This window comes from Mastigoproctus giganteus, chromosome 2, assembly GCF_048544385.1.
Source record: "Mastigoproctus giganteus isolate SK-2022 chromosome 2, ASM4854438v1, whole genome shotgun sequence".
Classification (NCBI taxonomy): domain Eukaryota; kingdom Metazoa; phylum Arthropoda; class Arachnida; order Uropygi; family Thelyphonidae; genus Mastigoproctus; species Mastigoproctus giganteus.
The window spans coordinates 224493928-224516608 of record NC_143576.1 but is presented as its reverse complement, the minus strand read 5'-3'; the positions used below and the strand labels follow the sequence as shown (position 1 = coordinate 224516608).

The following is a 22681-nucleotide window of genomic DNA, read 5'->3' as shown; positions in this document are numbered from 1 at the left end:
AGATGTGCAAATGTATCACCTATTCGCACAGGTGGTTCAGTGGGCAACTACAGACTAGCAAGTTTAACCTTTGTGCAAGGGAAAAAGGATGGAATCAATAGTTAAAGAAGTAATGCAAGGTCATCGTGATAAGAGTGGGGCCATAAGGTAATTGCAGCATGGATTTGTGAAAAAGAGATAATGGCTCACAATCTCATTAGGTGCTATGAGGTTGCCACAAAAGAATTGGATGCAAAGAATAATTTTGACATTATCTAATTCTATTTCAGTAAAGCCTTTGATACTGTATCATGTGCTACTGTTGCATAAATTGGAGCATTGTTGCCATTAGGGGAAAATTACTTCTATGGATAAAGTTATTATTATTTTATTATTATCCGTATGGTGCAAGAAAGGCCAAAGCTTATGCTGAACCAGCCAAAAAAAAAAAAAAAATCTGAATTACTCTGTGAGAGAGAGAGAGAAAACAAGAATCAGAAGTAGAAGGGAATCACCAAGAAAGAGAAGAATAATGATATCCAGCTCAGTACCCTGGGTGTGCCAAGTCCATACTCAGTTGCGAGCCCCAGGGTGATGGTTAAATGGCAGGAGAAAGAGTGGTTATAAATGGCCACTGCTCTTCATTGGCTAATTGTGATAGGTGAGGTTCCACAGGGTTGGTGATGATGATATTGCTGTAGGTATTTCAAGTTTGATACGAAAGTGGGTGTAGCGATAACAACGGTATGGTGCTTCAGGGAGATCTAGATAAGCCCACTAATGGGCTGTAATATGAGGTGATAAATGCGTAACTACATTTGGGTAACAATAATCTCAGAATAACATACCATCTGGGTGGTAAAAAAAACTCAAGTAATGGAGTATGTTACAGATATTGGGGCAATTATGTAAATTGACATCAAATTCTCTGGGCACAAAAAATCTGCTAGAACAGTTCATAGCGTTCGGTAAATGATATACAGGAACTTTTCCAGCTGTTGTTTTAGGCGCATCAGCAACTTAGACTATATTGCGCCGTATATAAACTGTGTGTTCTGTTGTCAATTTACTGTTTGCTAGACGTAAACCAAAATTTCCGAGGGAGAAAGAGAAAAATATATATATCTTCCCTCGCCTGAGCCGATTAATTCAGCCACGTTCTGAAAAAGGTCCTTAGAAATTCCACGCGTCATTGAGGATTTGAACTCAGGTCAGGGGAAGATGGTGATTATACAAACTGCGTTACCACGAGGGCAATTTTTCCAGCAGGCACAACGTGGTGATTATCCCACTGTATAAGACAGTGGATAGGTCACATCTGGAATACTGCATACAGGTTTAGAAAATTGATTTTAGGTAGAATATAGATCAGTTGGAAAGGGTAGAGAGAAGAGAAACAGGACTATTCGGCGGCACAAAAGGATATTCTTACAAAGAAATATTGGAGTTCTGTATGCAGCCTCTACAAACTAAATCAATTGATAGTTTATTCCAACAATTGATAGTTTTATACTGTGGACGTTAATGCACCACAAAAAAATGAAAAGACAAGGCTGCAAAAACACCTGATGCAAGTTTGGCAGGAGCGTTGGGCCAACTCAAATAAGGGAAATATCACCAGGAAATTCATTCCGAACATCGACAGGATGTACCCCAGTCCCCCAACTTGGTTTCAACCTGGCTTATATACCACCTATTTATTGACTGGTCACGGGGCCTTTAAAGCCAAGCTGGCAGCGCTGGGGATTGAGGTGGATCCGAGATGTGCCTGTGGGGAGCTTGAGTGCTGGGAGCACATTATGTATGATTGCACCCATTATGAGGACCTCAGGTGCAGACTGATCACTGCAATACACTACCTCCCCAAGAACTTGGAATCACATCTATTGGACTCACTTGAGGAATACAGGGAGCTAAAGGAATATGCCCAAAAACTATTTGGTAGGCGTAAAACACTGATAGCCATCTACAGAAGAAGATAAAAAAAAAAAAAAAAAAAAGGAGACACAGAACACGCGTGGAGATGACTCAAGGAGAACCTCGCCCAGGAACCTGCTTACTACTAATCATCTAAAACCAGCGATCGCAAGAATAACCCCATGGAGCTGCGGATCTTTCCATGATGAAGAGAACCACAGCCATAGCTAACAGACCAACAATGGACCTGACCAGTGTTCCTAGCTGAGGAAAAATATGGCTATCAATGACAGAGAAGACCAACGAAGATAGAGAAACTCCAAGTTGCTGCCTCAACGGAGCCATATTGGCTCTATGCTCTGCACTCTCTTGTGCAGTGCAATTCTTTTACTCCCACTCCCGGCAGGGGAGGGAGGTGACGGCTTGCTGTCGCCTCTCTTCCCTGCCACACCATTTCTTCCCTCTGGTGGGGCATGGGCATGCCTCACTGAAAAATTGGGGGTCACCTACCCTATCGACCCTCTTCTTCCTATTTCACCCCCCAGCCTTCACTCTCCCCTCCCAGCACTTTTTCTTGCACAGCGTATAGCCCTACACGTCCAAATTTAAAATACACCAAAAAATTTCGCCCAACCTTTTAGGCACTTTAGAAACAGGCTTTCAGCGTCAAACCCCACATTAGTGCTTTAATGTAAGTGATTTAAAATCAACCGCGGTCGTTCCAATTTTATTTTAGGTCCTAGCCACTAAAATCCCAGGAAAGTAAGTGGCAGGACCTGCCAGAGTACAATTGACTCAATGGTAACACCCGGCTAGCCTCCACGTGGCGAGGTATGGGCAACGTCTGGTCCCATTAGGGGCCTGGCGGCCAATAAGCCGGATAAACAATGGGCACAACATATAACACTACTCATGACCCACACACTTCTAAATCTCTGGCTTTGACAGGGTACTGTCACCGATACATAGAACATTCGCGGAGATGGGAGAAATCCCAGGAGCCGCTAGACCCTCAATACCTCATACCTCAATTGATAGTTTAATTCTAAACGGAAGGTTTGGACAAATTATTGGAAGGAATGAGGAAATTAAGTTTGTTTGTTTTTTTTGTTAGGGTTGTATAATCTTTACTTCCTTACATCAACGTTGTTGTCAATACTAATACTGTATGTATTCTCACTCAGAAGTCAGGCTATCAAATTTTATATACAACATCGATTTGTTATTAAATGGTATTTATTAATGCAGCTGTTTACAAGCTCAGAAACAACGTATACTCTCCATTGTGTTACTTTTCATTCAAAGCATTCTAAATGACCAAGAATGCTTTGAATGAAAAATAAGTTTATTTAATAAATTTTATTTCCACACAAAAAAAAAAAAAAAAACCGTCTGCATGTATCCAAAATTTTTAAAATCAAATAATTAGAAGAATTTATCATTTACAAGTGTACAGGCCACAATCCTGTTGGCACTTCTCTATAACCAAGAAAGTGCCCTTAGCATGCATGACGTATCTGTTGAATTGTAATCAAACTAGAAAGAGGAAGTGACACATCGATCGTCAGTAATACAACCTTGGCAGATACAGGAGACAAAAGAATTACATTTCTTTAAAAGGAAGGGACTACGCTAAAGAAATAACAGGTAGAAAATAAGCCACTAAGAGTCTATTTTATCTATCTAATAACATAATGTGACATTGGAACATAAGGAACTCAACGAGTACGACTCGTTAAAGAATATATTTCACTGCTGACCAAACGTGTAACAGAATTAAAGCAAGTAGTATCAGATCTACTAAATTCAATTGAAATTTAAAAAAATATAAAAAGACTTACACAAAATATAATTCTTGAATGCAGTCAAGATAAGATCGGAATAGAGGTAGAAGTGTTCCAGATATAAATACAATGAACGGAAAGAAGATGCAAGTAAAGGAATAAACAGAGTAGATACTGTTAACAACACAACTCTAAAAAACAAACATATCACCGGAAATCATTTAAAAAAAAAAAAAAAACACCACAATTATAAGGATGATCATTTATATGCTTATCATAGAATATGGTAGATGATAGATAGAATATCATCTACTATATTCTATAATATAGTATATAAAACAAAGATCACTACAATCAAGGACGGTTATTCAAGTAGGCAAATGAAACAATATAAATCGGAAAAGCAATATATTCTCTTCCCCCGCTTCCAAATAGTGTGTAGGAAGACACGAACTTTCACAAAATAGATGTTATCTCATATAACGGAAAAGATGGACACAATACCAAAACTAAGTATTTACCAACTAAAAATAACATCAAAAGCCATATGGAGTTCATGATGCATGGAAAAGAGGAAACTGGTTAATCAATTCTCAGTACCACTCGAATTAAATACACCCAAAATGCGAGTTACTGGAATCCTCACTATGGCAGAATAAGAGTAGTAAACGTTAGTAGTGAGCTAAGATGGGCTCGGAATATTTTCAGTCAGCCATCCCTAGAACCAAGGAGAACGATGCGAGTGAGATACTCTTACTTCAGGTTAATAGCAGTCATTAATTTCTCACAAACTAACCTGTCTTCCAAGATCACGGAAGATGTTGGAAACTTTGAATCGCTCTTTAACTATAAAATATGGCCAGCTGGAGTTTAATAACGTAGTTGAATTCTTCTGTAAAGGGTCCACTGCACATCAAAATTAAACAGATATGAGTCCCTTGGAAAAAATATAATTTTTTTTTATTAACTATTAAACTAGTACTAAAACTAGTTAATAGTTTTATTAACCCAGTACTACTTGTTCGCTACAGCTTCAGAACCATACCTCGACAAGCACAATCTAGTAGTACTCGTCAAGGCTATAAATTCAGCAGGAGGTTCTTTTCATTGGAGACGCACTGTAGCCATAGCATTCAATGGGAAAATCTCTAAATAACCAAGATCTTCCACCGGAAAACTCCACCCTTTCCAAGGGTAGGCTTACTAGAGGTGGGAGGTGATTCTTATGAACGAAAGTATGACGATTTGCATTTTCAAGATGAACACCGCCACTGAGTATTGCACATACCATCATCTGGAGAACTTCATAAGGCATACATAAATTGTTATAGAAGAGGATATCGCGTAAACAGAAACTTCCTTCGACGCATCTCATAGATTATCATTAAAGCACTGGACAGCTTTCAGAATTTTCACTAAGAAAGTTCTTTAAGATACAGTGGCTGCTATATCAGTTCATTTTTATTGACAGAAACAATAGCAAAGTAGAAGTATCAAATTTTTCTAGATAATCGTTAGCTCAGGTTAGGCCGGAGTATAGTTCTTCAGAAAGGTTTTCGTACATAGACTACTTTCGCAATAGTGGGCCAGTTCATATGGTTTATTATGCAAATTATGTCTGTGCAGCCTGTGTTCACGGGTCGATTCACATATTTTTCGGGCTGGAACCTCCTACTACTTCCACCCAATATCAGCGGACTACAGCCCGACTGAAGAGATCCTTTAAGAATTTCAAAAGCTTCTGACAGGATCTGAACGCCGAACTCTCCAAAAAAAAATGTAAAATTCACTATACCAGCAGTGGCGAACCTTTTCAGTCCTGCGTGCCAGAAAATAATCTGAAATAAAAATATGGCAATTTTCGCACGCGATAGGAAAAAAAAAAAGTTAGTTAATGTATGCAGTGCGTTAGATTTCAGGCGGGTATTCATTTCCTATAACCAGCCAGTGATTCCATTGGAATATACAGTGCATGGATAGTTTATGTGATATATGAGAAAAAAAAATCGGGATTTATGTTGGTCCGATTTTAATGAAATTTGGGAAGGCTCGACAAATCGTTCTAAAAGAGAGCCAAATATACGCTTTCATGAAAATCACGAATATGTGGATCGACGGACATCAAAAATAATAATTGTTGGATTTCTATTGGTTCTGTTTTATTGAAATTTGGGGATTGCCCAACATGTTTTTCAAACGAGCCTACAAAATTTCATAAAAGTCCACCCATTAGGAGTCGAATTATTACATGCGGACGGACGAATGGGAGGACATGAAGACGACAGGCGCTTTACGCTAACCCGCCTAAAAAACTAACTAAAATTAGTAAGTAGTCTTTATTGTTATTATAGCGCATGCCGCTTACTGTGATGGTTTGGTTTTTTTTTTTTTTTTTTTTTTTTAGGAGCATTAGCAACTACGTCCATATTGCTCCGGGATATGCGGTGGTCATTCCCTGACCTTTCCGCATCCTCCGTATTTGGTGGTGACGGGCTCGAACCCCGGTTTAATCAAGAAGCATGTGCTACGCATTGCTGCTCCTTCCCACCTGGCTACGGAGGCACCCACTTACTGTGATCATTTTGGGGCAGCTAAACAACAATAACTGATCGAACAAGAATGAACTGTTCAGGGTGGTTGTTTATTGATACAAAGCGGAAATGTGTACATAAAAAGATGGAAGTGGACAGAAAGAAAAACCACAAAAATCAAAAATACGAGGGGGTATAAAAAGTTAGTATCCTGACATAGATAAAACATCAGTAGGAAGATACCGTTTTTAATGTAAGTTTTCTACATATTCAATAACTAACATGTGAAATTTCATTCTCATAGGTGATCGTACACCAGAGGTGCAGCCCGGAATCTCAGGAAGGACGCTATGGTTGACAAAGTGGAGTATCGAGCAGCGATCAAGTTCCTGCATTTGCAGGGCAAGAAAGCTCAGGAAATTGACGAAGAAAAGAAAGCTGTGTATGGGCAGAATTGGCCATAATTAGTTATGGATCTAATTTTAATTTTACATATGGATCCCATAGCATTTTACATGACCATCTGCACATATCTAAGGACTCCCGCACGATGGGTTACAAGATTGCTGACGCCTTTGCAGAAGCAATGTCGAATGCAATGTTCTCGCAAACTGTTGGATTTGTGTAATGCGGATGTTGAGAACTTTTTTGATTGGTTGGTGACAAATGCTGAGTGTACCAGTATAATCCGGAGACTAAAGCCATGCCAAAGCAGTGGAAGCACACTTGCTCCCCACCTCCCAAAAAAGGCAAAGACCACTCCATCTGCGAAGAAGGTGATGTTTTCCGCGTTTTGGGACAGAAAAAGGGTTATCCTGACAGATTACTTATCTCGTGTTTCTACACTTACCGGACAATACTACAGAAATCTTTTGAAAAAGTTACGCGACGCTTTGAAGGTGAAAAGGCGTGTAATGTTAACCAAAGGTGCCCGTCTTCTGTCAGACAATGCACCGGCTCACACGGCCGTTGCCAACACCAACTTTCTTGCCCAGTGCGGCTTCGAACTACTGTACTGCAGCACCCACCCTATTCTTCTGACCTAGCACTGTCAGACTTCTTGTTTCGAGAAATGAAGAAACCATTGCGTGGATGCCGCTTTGATTCGTCTAAGGAAGTCACCAATGAAGTGGAATCGTGGTTTCTGGCAAAAAGACGAACTTCTATAATCAAGGCATTAAACAACTGATCCATAGATGGGAGAAATGTGTTACTATACATGGAGAGTAGAAAAGGATTAAAGTTCCTGTGAAGTTTCAGCTTTCTAGGGCTATTATTTCTAGGTAAGGGTACGAACTTTCTGATACCTCCTCGTATACCCTAATTTGATTGTCCGCTATTTCTTCGAGAAATTCATAAACAAAAATGAATTTGTCATATTTCTGAAAATCCATACAAACCATTAAATTAAACAAATAAAGAAAATATTAAAATTAAGAATTAGAAAATAGTAAATTTTCTACGTAAAACAGTGATTGGTGGAAATACAGATACTTTAACGGAGTAACAACATCAAAGATCATATGAACTGCAGGAAGCAACAGCAGTAGCCACGCAACGTGGCAAAGCTCAAGAAGATATCGGGACGTTGCTTAATCACTTCCACTGCACAAAAGTAAACTACGATAACGCAAAAAAGGATAACAAAAACTGAAGTTCTGACTACAATAAACGACGATTTTTTCTATGTATTAGTATATATCTAACGGGACCTCATAAAAGTGATAATATTAAACGAATAATCATATTATTCGTGATCACAACAAGTGGCGTGATTATATATACAGTTTTGTTTGTTTGTTTTTTAGGAGCATTAGCAACTAAGGCCATATTGCTCCGGGATATGCGGTGGTCATTCCCTGACCTTTCCGTATTTGGTGGTGACGGGCTCGAACCCCGGTCTAATCAAGAAGCGTGTGCTACGCACTGCTGCTCCTTCCCACCTGGCTACGGAGGCGCCAGTGTATATACAGTACATAAAAATGTAACAATACTTGAAAATTTCTAATACGAACTTAAACACCGTAAGTATAATTCTGCACATAATTATACTTACGTTTTTCGCCGCTAGATGTGACTCATATACCGTAAAACAAATTTGCCTTCAAATAAAAAAAAGATTTTTCAAATATATGGATGGCCGCGTGCCCGTATACTTTCCTATGTGCTGCTCATGGCATATGTAATTAGTTTATCATTCCTGCGCTGTACTGTCAGAGAACAACACTTAGCAGTATATATTACAGCTCAATAGAGAACACAGAACATACATGCTTTCTCTCTTTCCTTTTGTGTATTAATAGCCTTCTTCCATTGACTGGAAATGCTATTCATAATTCTGCTGATGATAGCACATTGCATTTCACCTTCCAGTTTTTTTTTTTTTTTTTTTTTGGCTGATGCTGCATAAGCTTGCTTTCTTGCATCGTATGCCTTTACTAACGCTAATGCTAAAAAAAAATCTTATCCTGCTCAAATATCTTCAACTTCTCGAATATCCACTACCAATTCCTTAAATGCTGATCTCCAAGTAAATCTCCAATGTAGCAAAGATAAGTTAATTTCAATCCTTCCAAAACTCAGTCCTGTCTTGTATATCGCAAAAACAATTCTTTTTGCTCTAATGCTAATCTTCGATGCTACTGAGATTTCTAGACAAGATCGCATATCTCTTGGGGATTACCCTGACTTCTAATCTGTGTTGGCATAAGCACACCACAAATATTGCTTCCTTTGCATAAAAAAACAAAAAAAAAAAAAAAACTTGGTTTTTTCTTTTGTTCTCAGTCTTACTTTTCTTCTAAACAGATACTCACTGTACAAATCTTAAATCCTCCTACCATAGAATATTAATTCTACATTCGGGAAGGTGCCCCATAATCTCTCTCGGGCTTCTAGACACCATTCAAAAGAGGGCAGTTAAGTTAATTAATGACCCATCTCTAACAAAGTCTCTCTACTCTCTGTCTCATAGATATTCTCTTTCTGCTGTATGCCTTTTCTATAGATACTTCCATGGGCACTGTGCTTTTAAACTGGCTTCTATAATTTTCCCTCAATTCCGAACCAAATACGAACACGTGCCGCAATCAGTAAATATTTATTTATTTTCCTTCTTCAAACTCACAGAACCAACTTTCTTCTTCCTCATTTATTCCTTCAGTTTTCATTTTCTGGAACAACCTCCCTTCATACGTATTTCCTGAAAATAACAATCCACAGAAATTCAAGTCTAATGTCAAAAAGCATTTTCTTTCATCTTCTAAAACTTCAACCGATGCACGGTCCTGAGTACTACGGGTTCTAGTACCTTTCACGTTTTCATCACAAAAAAAAAAAAAAAAAATGTCACACAAAACCCCAACGTGAAGGGAAACCACCACTTATTGATGGCCGCGGCGAACACGTTCTGTCTGGAACAACAGACGACTCAAGATTCCTTAGCTAAAGGCAGACTACAAATAGGGCTCACAGAGAAACGTTTCCGTGCACACCATCCAGCGGACGCTCTTGTGGAGAGAGCCTACGGAATAGTCGACCTGTTCATGTGCCTATGTTGACCGACCGTATTGGACACTTCCATTTGCAGCATGCATTGGAAGACTGGCAAAGAGGGGCCTGGTCTGATGAATCAAGGTTCCAGCTCTATGATGTCGATGTATGGATGTGTATTCACAGCGAGCAGAGGAACAGCTGCAACCAGACTGCACGAATTGAACGAAAACAGGCGGGCGGCAATGGTATTGCTGTTTTGGGGGAGGAAGGGATGTTGTCATGGACATCATTGGGTCTCTTTAAATTCTCACCGCCAGATCCTATCTCGACATTCTGTGGTTTTTTTTTTTTTTTTTTGCTCTGTTATTAGGGCAGTAAGAGCTGTAAAAAAAAAAGAGGTTTTCGAGGGTGGCCACGGTGCATGCGTAGTTCTGGCACACCTCCCCATGGTGTAGACGGACACTGAGCAGGCTTTCCAGGTGATCTCCTGGTGACAAAGTGGCCAGAAACAACACACACACAGCATAAATTCTGATGTTTTACAGAGATCTCTATTCATCACAGTGTACCAAGGCAGAGTTGAACCAACGTTTGAATGCTGCCCTACATAAGATAGCATACATGTCTATCTCGGCATTGTTTCAGACCAAGTTTTTCCCTACATGGTGACCATGTATCCACATGGCACTGTACTCTTTCAACAAGACAACGCTTCGTGTCACAAGGTCCGCGGTGTTCAGGAAAGATCTGAGGATCATGTCCAAGCATTTCGTCTGCTCCCCGACTTCGATCCCATTGAACATTTTTGGAATGCGGTGTAAGGCAACATTCGCCAGTCTACGCCAGGGCTTTGCTCCTTGGGGGAACTCCGGAACGCCTTTCTGTCCAGCTGGTCCAAAATAACGGAGGACACGTTTCGCAGTCTCGTGGAGTCAATTCCAAGCCGGTGCAAGTGGTTATCTCGGCAAAAGGAGTCCCAACACGTTAACAGATCAACAGTTAGTAACCTGATTATGACTACTAATGCAATCCTTGGATCATTTGAGGAGAAAGAAGAAATGGCAATCACATATCTTGATTTACAAGCTACGTTCGATAGTGTTCACATCCCAGCCTTGCTCAAACTCCTTCGAAATTACTATCACATCACAGGCCCAGTATTGAAGTTTCTGACATCCTTTCTTCAGAATAGAATCATCCAAATGTACATAGGAAAACAAAGGTATACTAGACAAATACATGCAGGCGTTCCACAAGGAGGAGTCCTGTCCGGAATTCTTTTCACTGCTATCATCTACTCACTAATACACAATAGAACAGATATGATATCATATGCAGATGATTTAAAGATCTTCACAAAAATAAATTTGACCGATGAAGCCAAAAACGCCACAGTAACCATCAACAAGACCTGTACAGCAGTACCTCAAGAATTTTGACCTGCAAGTGAACCCTGAGAAATCTGCCATCATGGTATTCTCTCTTAAACCCATACCAACCATAATTCAGCCTGCGATTGACGGAGTCCCGATCCCCTGCGTTGAAAAGCAAAGAGATCTGGGTGTAATCTTCGACAGAAAATTACGATTCCATCACCATATAGAACTCTGTGCTAAATTCAACAAGAAACGGTGGGTTGCCAAGCAGCACTTGCTACACATTCACAACAGAAACCTGATAAAAATGTATATCAGGATGATGATTTTTGGAAGTGTACTGTATGGAGTAGAGTTGTGGGGCTCAGCTGCAGACACCACAATTAAACCATTAAAAGCCGCTGAATACTGGCTCCTGAAGTGGGCAACCTGGAAGTGTCATCTCCCACCACAGCAGCGCACAACACCGATGGCCAACGCGCTGAATTTAACCAGGTTTTCAGCATTAATGCACGAGAGAAGACTCATCTTCACCGTAAAAATGATTGCCGGGAGAGTCTCAGCACCCAACGTTTGGGACACCGTGTGCTGGCGGATTCCCCAACCAGGTCTCCGCTCCACTCCCAAGCTTCTTGCTCTTCCTTCGAGACTACATTTGAAAGATCGGTTCCTCCCTTATCAGAAGCTCCACCTGGTTCAATCCCTGGATGCTGACTTATTTAAAATCATAGATGATAAAAAGTATAGAAGGATCATCCTAGATCTGCACGTGGTCTCCAGAACTACAAACTGATCTCAGATCGTTATGGCGGGGCAAGAGACTCTCAGAAAACTGGACTTGAGGAAAAGCTTTTGTTATCACAATTTGTTATTTTGTATTAGTTTTCCTTTCAAGTCAATGTTATCTGCTATGAGTACTTTTTTTTTTTTTTTTATTATATAATTTGCTTATAATTAATCTTTACAATTCCTTTATTATCTCTGCCGTTTGTTAACCCCTGGCATGGTGCCGTGAAGGGTATTGTATGGTCGTGGTACCTGCGTGTACCGGTGAACTGTACAATAAAGATCTTATTTATTTATTTATTTATTTATTAGGTAGTCGGTCATAACGCTGTGGCTCATCAGTGTAAAAGGTGAAAAGCGTTGACTCTGACGCAGTTCTTAACTTATTGTATTAATTCGTACGGGATACTAATTTCGATTAACAACATTCCAATTAACGCTTGGTTTTTCAGGAGCACTAGGCGGGCTGCTAGTGGTTTTATGCTAATAAATTCCATAAGGAATTGTCCGTACTGCACACAAATGATCCCGATGTGCAACTCCAAAAATATACAGTAGACTCCCGATTATCAGGGGTAGGAAATCGAAACCCCAGATAATAAACAAAATCTGTTTATTGAAAGAGCTGAAGTTTCTATTCAGTATAAAGAACAATATATTTCCGTGTTAACATGGGCGAACACTGACTGAAATCAAGAAAAAAAAAAAAAAAAAAAAAAATTAACAGCACAGCAGTAAAAATAACGGATTATGAAATGTGACAGTAGTTGGCTAGTAGGCAGAAAGTAAATGTAGGGATAAAGTTTGAGTAATTCAAGGGTAGGAACTTTACAAAACACAGGGGATCCCCCGTATCCGAGTATTCATTATCCGAGTTCCCGAAGTTACGAGGATTTGAAAATTAAAGCTTTTTTTCTTGAGAAAATTGACCAAGCACTTTTTTTTTTCTTTGTGAGAACGATCTTCCTCATAATCGTGCAACAAATGTTAAGCGCGAAGTTAAAAACATAACTAAATGCTACGACACAATTTTATCTGAAAAAATACGGCAAAAAAAAAAAAAAAAAAAAAACACAACATGAACAACTCTGGATTCATTCTTTATTCGTACAAATGAAAAATAGTGTAACTTAAATAAACTTTACATAACCTTGTATTGTGTAGCATATTATAATAAAAAATATCTAATAAAATAATTTTCTCATTTTTCAGTTCCTTCATCCATTTTTTACTATGTACAAGTACATAATAAACATTACTATATAATATCTATGAAGATACACCATATCTACTCGTCCTTCACAACGAGTTGCCATGTATTGCACTACCTGGAACAAGGAACGCTTCACTTGCAATACCAGGGTACCTGCCTACCCACCGATGAAAAGCCAACTAGCTTTGAAACGGTGCCGTCTGGGTAGTGGCGCCCACCAAGAATACGTAACAATAGTCTTCTCTATTAGTGAAGCGTTACTTATTCGAAGTAGTGCAATACATGGGCAACTCATTGTGACGGATGAGCACAATATGAGATACAGATGAAATTATGCTTTTCACACTACTATCATACTTTTTCTTTAAGAGTTGTCTACGGTGTATCTACACTGATATTATATAGAATCTTAAACTCTTAAAATATTATGCCTAGTTGCATTTAGTTTTATTTAAATAATAAACATTACGAAAATTGGTCCCCGTTTTAAGTGGAATTTTTTGGAACCAATTATCCTCGGATAACGTGGATCCCCTGTATAACACAATCAGTAGCGCACCTAGTTTTTTTTTTTTTTTTTGAGAGGAAGAAGGAACTAGCACCTTCCACAGTAGTAGCTTTTACAAGCGTCAACACATGACAGTACTATTATATAATATAAAATAAAATGTTATTCGGTGAACTTTAGCTGCCTGTGGGTGAACCTATAAAAACAACACTTGTAGCACAGTTGGTAGGATCACCGTCTTCCCCACACCGGGTGGAAAAAGACCTGAATTCGAATCCCGTCGATGATGGGAGGAATTTTTATTGGTCATTTCTATAACGTGGCTGAGTTAGTCGGTCTCACGCGAGGATAGCATGGTTTTTTTCTCCCGAAAATTCGGGTTTTTCGTCCAGCAAAGAGAAAATCGACCTCAGAACACACGCAATTTACAAACAATATACACGGAGTAATATGGCCTTGGTCGCCCGATTCTCCTAAAACCTGTCATGCAACCTTTGTTTTGGGCAGACTCGGTCATGGTGCAAAAACTGCCCATTGAGGCTCTTCCCATTACAATGGGAAATATACTTCAGCCAGCTACGGCAATCAATATCCTGTATACATTGATTGCACTTTACATTGTATATATAAAAAAGTGGACAACCCAAGGCTTAACTAACTGCATTCACACTTCGTGTGCGTGCGCAGTTAATGTCCATTATGTAAAATAATGAGAGATTATATCACACACACTTTTTTTTTTTTTTTTTTTTTTGGCGCATCGGCTTCTGTGGCTATAATACACCTCCCAAAGTTTTTTCATTTTACTCTGATCCAAGCCCGAGGCGGGATTCGAACCCGCGACCTTTGGGTTGCCAGGCAGGCACTTTACCCACCTGGCTAGCCTGGTCAGCGCACACATGCTAGAATCTATCCAGATACAGAACTAAGTACTCAATCGCCTCTAACCCCTCTTCAAAAAAAGGAAGCTTTTAAAAATGTCCTCTTGCCGCCGAGTCATCAGGCACGAGGATAAGTAGACCTGCAGAGTTCAAGCCCGTGACTGCTAAATACAGTACATTTTCTTGTATTCTCTCTATCTTGTGAACCCCTCTGACCCTGTAGTCGTCCGGGAGTATAAACAGAAAATTTATTTTATTTTTTATATAGGCGTTTTTTTACAAGTGAAAAATTATTTCTCTTCTCCTGTTCTGCGGAAGGACCCTCCTTTTATATTTCCTGTAAATTAAGACCTAAGGAAATTCAAGTCAAATGTCTTGTCTTCTCAGTACTACAGGTCCCTATAACCTTTCGTATTACCATAAAAACACTAAAGTTGTTACATTTCAAAAGGGCAAAATCAGCCCATAACCTATCTACTAGAACAGCAATCTCCAAACAGTGGTTCGTGATATAATTTTCATTGGTCAGCGAGTATACATGTTGTTTCCATCCATCCTTATTTACTATCGGCTAAAAACATCGGTAGATAGTAACTTGCTGTAGTAGCAAGGCCGTGCAAAAGTGGTGGTGGAAGAGGAACAGGGGGTGCGCTAGATGAAGCAATGCACTCGGGCCCTGACATAGAGGGAGTTTTAAATGGTGCAGCATAGCTATAACAAAAGAAGGGGCATTCCAGAAAACCAACCATACGCCATGGTCTCTGGATGTCATTGCACGGTCCTATCATTGTCTACCAATGCTTATATATTTTTTTTATTATATATATATATAACTTTCGGTATTTATTTGTTTTAGGAAACACATGGAAACAGTTTGAGAAAAAATTTTCGTATAGAAAAAATATTTAGTGTGCGTTCCCAATTTTTCCTGAGGTAAATATGTGGATTATTTTGAAATAATAAATATACGCAAAAGAGAAAAAAAAAAAAATCTAGAAAATGTATAACTAGAATATTGTATAAAACGAAATAAACAAATCTTCTTGATCACACAAAGGATTATTACGGATGCTCGAAAATGCACAAAATTAGGAGCACCAGTTTCAGTGGGAAGCAGTGTTAAATCACTTTACGTTTCCTTTCTGTTTATTAAACTTTTTGTTTTCCTTTCAAACTGCTGCTCAACATTTTTCTCTTCCTCCTCACACGTATGAACTTTGTCGCCCTTGGCAGTTACCTACACGGCCAAACCCCTTAAACCGGCTTTGACTACAGATGTTCCCAAAGTTGCTTAATTATGGGAAACTCGAAACCAAAATATAGGGCGGATCGTTGTATTCGTCCATTCCATGAAAAATAATGCTGAGAAATGCAACAGAAAGGATTTTTCGGACAGGGAAAAACTTCCTCAGAGCTCGGGGACGTAATTCGTTCCATCTGTATCCGTATCTTGGCATGCCAATGCTGGGCTCATGACAGATAGCTTGTAACCTAAGTGTAAATTGTTCGGAGAAAATATTATTGGTTCACCCCTCACAGTACTTCATGCTACAGTATAATTATGAACGTTCGATCATTTAAAATTGCATCCTCAATAAACTAACCACGTTACGAAGAGCCTGAAGAATGACGTCATAAAATATTTAATAATAAGACAAACCATAATTTTCTTAAATGCTTCAGCATTAGTACAAACTATGGTAACGACGTACTTATATACTTGTATTTCAAGTACTTTTCTTGTAATCTTATAGGCATGTAACTTTATATTCGAGGGCAATTAGGTTTAGCATTAATCAGTGTTTACATCACATGACGTAAGGAATTTGTCTACTTAAACTCGCCCCCCCAACTCCTTCCCCACACAAAATTTGAAGGCATAAATCAAACTTTACATAACGATTATAACAATGACTGCTAATGATGGTTTATAACACGACTTAAAACAGAGTTAAAAAATATATATACATACCAACAGTTCGCATTATATTCCACTACGACACACACCATATCCATTACGGGCACCAAAATTCTGTACACTTTATTCCACTCCACCCCGAGGTGACGTTATAGTTTATGTTGAATACAAGTGATGGAATAAACGTAGGCGTTCATTTAGGGTGTTCTGAAGGACTTCCTTTCACCCACTCAAAGAAGAGAAAGTCGCTGGCTGGCGTAATGTGCACTCCCGGCATTGCACAGTTAAACTATCAGCCATAGCGGGCATTTTTAAACAGGCTTAACAGACTGTAGCCATCTGGTGAAGGAAGGAGAGGAATAAACATTTTTTTGTTCCCTGTCTCCTTCTCCCTCGCCCGACTGTCTGCTGCGGCTGGCGATATAGGTTGCGCTGCTAACGGCATTAGTGAAAAAGGAGCTATGCGTCACTTCTATAACGTCCCAGTTTTGGTAAGGGTTTGCCATTTTCTAGAATGAAATTGGTGAACTGTCTGGCTACTTTGCGGTTAATTAGTCGGGGGATTGGAAATATCGATAACGTTGCTAACTTGTGTTATCCTCAACCGATCATTCACGTTTATAGTGAACGGTGCATAAGTTAATGTGAAATGTTGAGTAGCGAATTCGTATTTAATTAACATAAATTAGAGAAATTTATTTAAATTTAATTTTATTAAAATATGAAAGAAAATGAGAAAAGTAAATACCAATTTTCAAAATTCATTATGTTTATATAAAATGATTTTAACTTTTTAAAAAAACCTAAAAATGTATTTTACTGTTGTACGTATCTAAACTTTTGAATAAAAGTTTCTAAGAAAGTTTATTGTGTTATAGACCTAAAAATATCAGATAAAAATATAATAACCGATGTATATACCCTGCAATAGAGGATGCCTCGTCAAATTGTGATATAAAAACCTATTGGGTCTACCTGCTGGGATGAGGGAGATTGAAAGGTACTTCACTTAATTTAGGACTAAAACTTTATAAAACAATTATCAAATTAAAGACTTGAAATAATGGCGATATCAGACATCCACTACTGCCATCGTAGCTAAGTAGGATTTCTACTATTCCGATAAACATAGTTTCAAATATTATAACCACAATGTAATGTAATTATAACTATAAAATTTGGGAAAGAAATGCAATTGTAGTTGTTACGAATTAATATATTTTATTCTAGTTACTATTTCTGTACTTGCATTATTTAAAATATATACACTGTTACAGCATTACAATTTCATATAATTTATTTGTGCTCATTAAATAATTTTTTTAATGTAGTTTTACATTTTTAACATTTGAAACAACAAAAGTGGTGGTTATTACCACTGCCTCTAACTCCAAAAAAAAAGAGAGGAAAAAAAGTTCATCCCCCCGCGCCTCTTTTTTAGAGGCGGAAGATGAAATAGAAGAGCCTTCACGGTGCATGGGCTACCAGGGCCCCATAATGTGCAAAAAGGAGGAGTGTAATACAATATCTCCTAAGTACTAAACTTCATTATCAACTACTGTTTATATATAACATATGATTTCCATCGTAATATTACACGGTTTCCATACTTCTATAAGAAATAAAATTATCCTCTTGTCTTTATTGATGTCTGATATTTTATTTAAAACGATCTAGTGCATTTTTGTTAAAAAAAAAAAAAAAAAACACTAGACGTGTGAATTCACACAATTCAAGTACTGTGTGATGACTTTATTCATTATGCAACAGGCTTTTAGCTAATCAGTTCAGTGATGAAGTAAATGCTCATGTTACTGATTCAGTTATGCAATGGATGCCATACCGATAATCAGATTGGAGTGAGTGTGGTACACACTGTAACAGAAGAATTAATGACAATTGTAATACAATATAGCCGCTACTCATGATCGAAATAACGTGGATTTTTTTTTTTTTTTTTTGTTACATGTAGATTAAAGCTTAATGATTTTTCGAATTCTAATTAGTTCGTTTTTTTAATATGGTGTCAATACAGGTGTCAGTGTATTATCTGCAAATGGCATATATTCTACGGTCGAATTTGACCGTAGAATATATTTTACTGAATGAAAATTTGATTTTTGGAATGTGGGTTGATAGCAAAACGATCGCCCAAGACCGATTAATTCATGCAGACAAATTATTATTAGTATTATGTTAGGGCTTTTATAAAAGAATTTTTAGTGCTGAACAAGTAATAATGTGGTACGCATTGAAATGAAATTGTTTAGAACTGTACATTTTGTGTAGGTAAGGGAAAACGCTGGCATACATCGACTGCTTATTTGGTTGTATTCTGCAGCGTCTCAAGACCAGGCGCCTGCGGGGAAATCTGATTGAGGTGTTTAAAGCCTTGACTGAATTGAGTAAGATGAATGTTAATGGTATTCTTCCACTTGCTGAGTACACAAATGAGGGGGCATAAATTCAAGTTGAAGGATAGTTGCAGGATAGATGCGGAAGTCGGAACAGGCTTCCATCTGTTGTGGAAGTGGATGGGTTGAATAAATTCAAGGGAGAAGTAGACAAATTCTTGGAGCGTACGAATAAGAACTGTTTTTTTTTTTTTTTGCTGATGCTGTATAAAAAGCTTGCTTTCTTGCATCATTTGCCATTACTACTACTATTTAGTAGTCTTATTTTGGTATTTACTGCAAAAGCAGCTGGATTATTAGCATAAAAATAATTTTGTGCTTACTTGTGATATATTTTTAATATCTTTAAAAAGTTCCTTTATGTTTATATACTTGATTTATCATTGATTATTTGTGTCACTTAGACCGTTTAACTGTTCAGCCTGTAAACTTTGAATACCCCTCAAGTCAGGAGGAATTTTTCTCGACGTTTTTCACAAAAGCAGATGAATTAGTCGGTCTTGGGAAATCGTTTTGCTATCAACCCACATTCCAAAAATCAAGTTATCATTCAGTAAAATAATCAAATTCGACCATAGAATATACGCAATTTGCAGACAATACACTGACGCCTCACACTCGGGAATTGATTTAAAAAAAACATGAACTACTAAAGCATGCTGAGAGGATGAAGGGCAGAGAGATCACGTGCAGTGGTGGTCCCAGGATTTTTTGAAGGGGAGGCTAAATCAGTATTCGAAAAATCATTAAACTTTAATCTACATGTAAAAAAAAAAAAAAAAATCCACGTTATTTCGATCATGAGTAGCGGCTATAGCCCCTTTAGCTCCGACATGCAACCGCCGCTGATCACGTGTATCTGTTTTCGAAGTTCACTGCGGTTGAAGCCAGTGGTGTCACCCCGGTTTTGTAACAGCTACTGTAATTCACTTATTCTTTTACGGATGCTAATAGCGCCTTTCTTCTAAGTTTTTAAACGGTTGTACAAAACCTCTGAGAACCAGCTGTTAAAGGTTTAAAAAGATTCGGGTGGTGACACTTCAGTTTAGGCGAAACAGCCATTTTTGGAGAAGCGTGTAGTTTTCGTTGGCGGCATTTATTTTCTTGCTTCAGGCAACAAATTTCTGCGCCACGATCCTGGGTTGACGGCCCCAAAACGTCAGTAACAGTACGGGCATATGAAGTACAGGAGACTTCTCTGATTGGTGGCATACGATAGCTTTCGATGAAGCGTACAATGACATCACGAACCATATAGCTAAGTTATGCATATTTAAACTGCTGACACTTGAGGATTATAGCCTAAAAGGTTTCTGGTTAGCCAAGTAACATCAAGTATCACAAAAACGAGATAAAAATTTCTTTACAAAGATAACTCCTCCCCAAATTGTTGAATAAACTTTCATTTCATTCTTGGTACAAACGTGTCGATGTTTAGGAGAGTAAATATTTGGTTAAGTTACTTAATAATAAACTAAATGAAAGGGGGAAGGGATGCACAAATTGCTTAGCGCGATTTTTAAAATTTTGGAACACCCTTCCTCTCCCAGGCAACACCTTGTAATAAGAATTTTGAACTCGTCCTTAAGACTGTGAATTTTGCGGATTTCCTGTGGGCATATTATGATCATGCACAGAATGATATAAATGAACCACAAACCTGGCATATTAGCAATTTTATTGTACGCGGTAGTGTATCCCTCTTCAACAGAAAGTGGTGTACAGTATGTTCATTCCTTCAACGAATGCTGAGAGACGACAGGAACCCGGAAAAATAGCATCACTCGTCTTTCCCCTCCGTTCGCCCACCCCCAAATGATGTCCCTGTTGGAGCAGCCGATCCGCTTTCCCTTCCCCTCTTAAGTGTCAAAGCAGTTTTGCAAAATCAAAAGTTATGGTCATCAGCAGAGGAAAAGGTGTCCCAAAAATAAGAATACAAATAGAGAACAAATTTATAAATTTACCTAACAATAATCGGTATGTAAATAAAAAATGCTATGGCGAAACATATATATACCAAGATTAAAAATTTGCCAATGTTCCGTAGAGCTTAATGTCAAAACTAGGTTCAGAATTAAAAAATGCTTCATTCGGTCTGTTGGGTTATATGGAACCAAAACGTGAACTTTAAGCAAAAATAAAATCAAATAAAAAATAACATCAAATAAAACGAAAATAAAATACGTAAACACTTTCGAAATATGAGCATATCGATGAAATGATGAAACTAAATACTCAATATATACTAGTAAACAAGTTGAAGAGAAGAAAAATAACATGTGAGGCTTAATGACAAATTATTATTATTATTTTATTATTATTATTATTATTATTAGCTATATGGTGCAAGGAGGAAGCCTGAGGCTTATGCTGCACCAGCCAAAAAAATAAAAATTCCCGAGTTACCCTGAGAGAGAGAGAGATAAGTAGAAAGGAATCACCAAGAAAGAGAATGATGATATCCAGCTACAGAACCTATTTCTTACTGGAAATAAAAAGGATGTCCAAGACAATCATGGATAGGGAATGCGTAGAAATGATCGGGCCCAGGTATAAAGAATTTGCAAAACTAGCTGTGAAGAATAGAGATCCTTGGTAGCCAACCTTCTCAGATTGGCTGCCAAGGATGTTCACCGAAGGAGATGAAGATATTCATCTCCTTCCAGGAGGTTTCAGGAGGTATCTTCCTTACATTGTTTATTGTAAATTACAGTAAACAATGACTTCTTTTTGTGGTTCGAACATTGCAATCCTCCGAACCACTTGCGCTTTTTTTTTTTTTTTTTTAAGGCAGAATATTTAAGGGAAAATGCAGGTTCAATATATTGATAAAATGGATTTAACTATGGGAAATGACGGTGTAAAACAAATGGAGATGCCGCTAGCGAAACGGAACTAATATGCAAAAAAATGCAGTCTATGCAAGTAGTTTTGTCGTGTATTTTATCTATATTAGCTACCCGCTCACTTGAAACGTTTCTACCCCCAGAACATCCAGATAATATGTCCAGTTGGGGTAACAGATAAGAACTCTTGAGGTATGTGCAAGAGTTACTTTGACCAATATTATCAGATAAACGCGTGTCAGTATTACCCACATTTATTATTCACATCCCCCCTAACTAGCAGTTTCCCTGAACCTTTAAGGTATCCTCAATAATACTGGCAAAAACTTTTGCACCACTTTTTATTTTTATTCCGGAAACGGCGTATTCCAGATACACTCTTGATACTGTCGAACGGGGAGAGTTCAATTTCTGGACCAGCTCCGCGATAGATTGATCCATGCGTCAGGCACCCACTATCATCCCTCTTTCAAAAGTCGGTTAACTCACGATGTTTATTATTATTATTATTATTATTATTATTAGCCATATGGTACAAGGAAGCCTGAGGCCCATGCTGCACCAGCCAAAAAAAAAAAAAAAAAAAAAAAAAAAATTCCCGAGTTACACCCTGTGTGTGTGTGTGTGAGAGAGAGAGAGAGAGAGAGAGAGAGAGAGAGAGAGAGAGAGAGAGAAGTAGAAAGGCTAATCCATACTGACATCGAATTACCGTCTACGTGAATGCAGTGGGTTCGTCCACTAGCGAGAGGGATGACAGCGGAGCGTTTCCCAGAAACACCATGAATTCTGTCCTTTCAGTGTACAGTAGACTGTCGAAACAACGAAACATTCGAGCTAACAACAGCACATTGAGATAGGATGTTTACATACAGCGCAGATGTCTTGCAGTGCCGAAAAAATAAAACGGCAAGTCACGAGATTACTGTATTTGTTTACGTTCGCCATTTTAAAAGTAAATTCTGTACTGATATCACGGATTATACCGCTGTTTTACATTTATTTTAAATTAAAAACTCCGCACTATGGCTCCTAA

The 22681-nt window shown here is 38.3% G+C and overlaps 1 protein-coding gene across 1 annotated transcript in view; it reads right to left on the bottom strand.

Moving 5' to 3' along the window:
- Positions 1-16939, bottom strand: part of LOC150090176 (uncharacterized) — a 47313-nt gene extending 30374 nt beyond the window's left edge. Inside the window, exon 1 of the mRNA XM_090368994.1 lies at positions 16443-16939. The gene's annotated coding sequence lies outside the window, so the exon portion shown is untranslated. The remainder of the gene's footprint in view (positions 1-16442) is intronic.
- Between the last annotated feature and the right edge of the window lie 5742 nt (positions 16940-22681).